The sequence below is a fragment of the Geospiza fortis genome, unplaced genomic scaffold, assembly GCF_000277835.1.
Source record: "Geospiza fortis unplaced genomic scaffold, GeoFor_1.0 scaffold85, whole genome shotgun sequence".
NCBI classification, from domain to species: domain Eukaryota; kingdom Metazoa; phylum Chordata; class Aves; order Passeriformes; family Thraupidae; genus Geospiza; species Geospiza fortis.
In genome coordinates this window covers 1,124,434-1,128,590 of record NW_005054358.1, presented here as the reverse complement: position 1 = coordinate 1,128,590, position 4,157 = coordinate 1,124,434, and the positions used below count along the sequence as shown (strand labels likewise).

The 4,157-nt window shown below is 47.8% G+C and overlaps 1 non-coding gene across 1 annotated transcript; it reads right to left on the bottom strand.

Moving 5' to 3' along the window:
• Nucleotides 1-3,011: 3,011 nt before the first annotated feature.
• On the bottom strand, nucleotides 3,012-3,084 carry TRNAT-AGU. Its single transcript has one exon. It is a non-coding gene; the product is annotated as a tRNA-Thr (tRNA).
• Nucleotides 3,085-4,157: the final 1,073 nt, after the last annotated feature.

Genomic DNA, 4,157 nt, shown 5'->3' with positions numbered 1-4,157 from the left:
GCCTTGGGGAGCAGCAGGACCATGTTCACATCAGGTTTAGTGTCTGCACCCAGCCTTTGGGGCAGCCAGCAGCTCTCCTGGAGCTCTTAGGGCTGTGTTTGATGCTCTCTGTGGGCCTTGGGGCTCAGGAGGAGCAGGTGGTGATCTCTCAGGCTCCAGGAGATCCCAGAAACACTGAGGCTGGAAAAGACCTCCAGGATCAAGTCCAACCTTTGGCCAAACACCCCTGTGCCCACTAATCCATATCTCAAAGTTCCATATCTCAAAGTGCCACATCTCCCTGGTTTTCGAACACTTGCAGGGATGGTGACTCCAGCACTTCCCTGGAGAACCCTCTTCCCTGTTCCAATGCTCAAAAGGCAGGGAGGTAACAATGTCCCTGGGCAAAACTTTGCACCAAGGCTTTGGAGAAATCATCCTGGATGTGAATGGAAGATGGGCACAGATGTCCCTGTGGATGCTGTGCAGCTCCCTGGTCCTGGCACACTGGAACATGGAGCTGATATTTCATATTTTTAAATATTATTTCAGAAACATTTCCTATTTGTTTATTTAAACATTGTTGTTAAACCCACAATATCTTGTTTGGAATAATGGATTGAGCATATTCATTATGGGAGAACTGGAAAATGGATAAATTTGGGTGATTTTCCCCCACTCTGAATTCTGCAGTCCTACCAACTTTATTAATTTTTTTTTCCTGTGGCTGAGGCTACAAAGCTGCCCCTTGATCCCTGTGAATGTTAGATTTTAACATTAGTGTCAATTGTATTTCTAAGCCCAAAACCTCTTTAAACATAGGAACATTTTCACTGGCTCTGGCTCAAGGCTTCCCTCCCTGGATTAAACTATTTATTGTTTCCCACATGCCTTAAGAAATGGATTAGTTGAGGCATTTGTGGCCTTTCCTAGGGCTGACATGGAGGCAGAAATGCAGCTCTGTAACACAGTCCTTGGATTGGGACACCTTGATGCTGCAGGGCTGCTGGGCCACAAAATTCACTGTTGTTTATAAGGAAAGAAATGATTTCTCTGTCCAGCTTGATGGAACCCTTGGAAGGAGACCCAGGAATGAAAAGTATTCCAGAGAAATGCACAGAGTCCAGGATGGCTTTAAAAACAGAAATTATATTCTGAAGTTGTGAGAACGCCAAAAGCAAGTTTTCATGGATAGACAGGGAGACACCTTTAAATCTCCCAAAAGGAAGCAATACAAGCCTGTCTGGGTGTGGATTGGGCAGGTCACAAACCCACAGGGGACCAGCCTGGCCCCATCCCTGGGGCAGAGCTGCATGACCTCCCCTCACCTCTGAACATCTCTGCAGCATTTCCATCCCACAGGGAACACAGACCAAGGAATCACAGAATCCTGCAATGTCCTGAGCTGGGATGGACCCACCAGGATCGAGCCCAGCCCCTGTCCATGCCCAGACCCCCCACCAACCCCACCCTGGGCATCCCTGGCAGCCTCGGGGCCGTGCCCTCCCTGCCTCCCACATTTACCTGGGCTTCAGGATTTGGATATAAACACTTCACCCTCTTTCCCTCTCTGTCTTTGAAAGAGAAGGAGATGATGGGTGATGGATACAAAGGGATTCCAGGTCCCCTGCCAAAATCTTCTTTGCCCAGGCTGATGCTCAACAAGCAGCATCAGAGAGTTTGGGCTCTGCATTGCAGCAGGGTCACTGGGAGAGGAGCTCTGGCATTAATATCAGCTACTGCAGAGATTAAGAATTCAGCAAAACACATCCTGCACATTTGTCCTCTTTGCACAGAAAGGAAAGACATTAATTTTTCAGAGGATCATTTCCATCCCCAGCAGGCTCAGCTAAGCTGAACCCACAAGGCTGATTGCAAAAGTGAACTTGAACCACAAAGATATTTTTGGGTCTTGCTCTGTGGTCTCCTCTGAAAGCCAAATAAAGAGATAAAGCTGGAATGAGGGACAGGGGGAATCCAGGTAGAGCCACAACAGCCTGGAGATAAATTCCCTTTTAGTAAAACCCATCTGCCCATTTTCCAGGACCTGGGGTTACAATAACAGTAACTTGTGCTCATTTATTAATTGCAGATTAATGGGAACCCTGCTGGCTTCTGTTTCTTTGTCCTTACTGGGATATATGCAGAGGAAAGCAGGGAAATTCCTGCAGGTCAGTTGGGGAGGAAACACATCAACCCTCCAAAGCTCACTTTTTTGGGACAACAGAGCTGGAAGGAACCAGCCTGGGGAGAGGCAAACAAAGCCCCATGTTCCTCATGCCACCCTGTGTCCCCCTCCACAAGAAAAAAAATCTTTCAGGCTTTTGAGCCTTCCTTCCCTCAGATGGAAAAGGCCCTTTTGAAATTCAGAAATTACCTTTTCCATCACTGGTTTGGCTCATTTGGACTCAATATAGGGAGTCTACTTGAAAATGAATAGGGAAAAGAGATGTGCAAAGGCAGAGGAGGAAATCTCATAAATCTGGACAGCAGTTCATGGAATTCAAGATGCAAAATAGGTTAATTCTTACCTATTACTTCATTCTTAGAAATTATCCCTTTCCTGTACCCCCAGCAGGGCTCTGCAGATGACTGATGTTACTGGTTCTCCACAAACCATATTTATAATGTTTTCAGCCAGCTCTGCAATTACTGAGCTCTGGAGCCATAATTTGATGCTCCTGCTGCTGTCTGAAGAGATGAAGCAGCTCTGACTGTAAATACCTGGCAGCCCTTCCAGCTTTGTCCATCAGTGACCCCCACAAAGTCTGCAGGGTCCAGAAGGCTCCAAACCCCATTACTGGATGTTCCCCTTCTCTGATTGCTGTACTTTAAATATATTTCAAGGGTACAACTCTGACCACTGCTGGTTTCTCTGCTTCTCTGTGCCTGTTGTTTGGTGTAGGCGCTAGGGGATGTTTGTATTTCACTTAGGCTGGGGTGGATGCTCTAAAAAACAGCATCAGGAACACTTTGGGAATAAACAGGAAGATAAAGCAGTGAGGTCTTTGCAGGAGGTGCAGACTCTCCCCAGGCTCCAGTGAGATTTGAACTCACGACCCCTGGTTTACTAGACCAGTGCTCTAACCCCTGAGCTATGGAGCCTGTGAAATTTGGGTGCTTTTGTCTCTGCAAACATTTCATATCATAATTTTCTCATAATTCTGGTGCGAAATGGCCCCAGCACTGCTGGAATGTGCTCCAAGGATTTTCAATTCTCTTTCCAAACTGCACCAAAACCCATCAGAGACACAAAACCACCACCACAAGGTGAACCCAAAGCTGGAATTTACTGTCCTTCAGCTCATCCCTGTCAGGACATCAAGATGGATGATTCCCTTTTCCCCAGCCCAGCAGCTTGAGAAGTTTACAAAGAAATGATGATACTGGGGCTCTTCATAGTTATTGCAGATATTTAGCAAAAAGGGAAAGAAACAGGCGCCATGAAGATGCTCCAAAAGCTGGAGCCCCTCTCATATGAGGAAATGCTGAGAGAAATGGGATTATTCAGCCTGAAGAAGAGAAGAGAAGAGAAGAGAAGAGAAGAGAAGAGAAGAGAAGAGAAGAGAAGAGAAGAGAAGAGAAGAGAAGAGAAAAGAGAAGGATCCAAGGTGACTTTATTGTAGCCTTTCAGTGCCTGAAGGGCCTCCAAGAGAACTGGAAAGGGACTTTTCATAAGGACATGGAGGGACAGGACACAGGGAATGGCTCCCACTGCCAGAGGGCAGGCATGGATGGGATATTGGGAATTGGGAATTGTTCCCTGTGAGGGTGGGCAGGCCCTGGCACAGGTGCCCAGAGCAGCTGTGGCTGCCCCTGGATCCCTGGCAGTGCCCAAGGCCAGGCTGGGCAGGGCTGGGAGCAGCCTGGGACAGTGGGAAGTGTCCCTGCCATGGCAGGGGTGGAACAAGATGTCCATTAGTGTCCATTCCACCCCAAACCAGTCTGGGACTCTCTTGTACCCCACTGCTCCCACTGGAAATCAGCTGTGTATTTATTTCTCCCTCTCAGCCCTTCACATTTGTCACTCCCTCCTTAGGAGTCCATGTTTTGTTCTTTTCCTGCTGCTTCATCCTCCCTTTGAGAGCCACTTCCAGGCTGAGTCTGATGGACTGGGGCTGAGCACTCCCCAGCTGGGGCTGAAAGTGTCACAGAAGTGGGATGAATGTGGAGGAAGC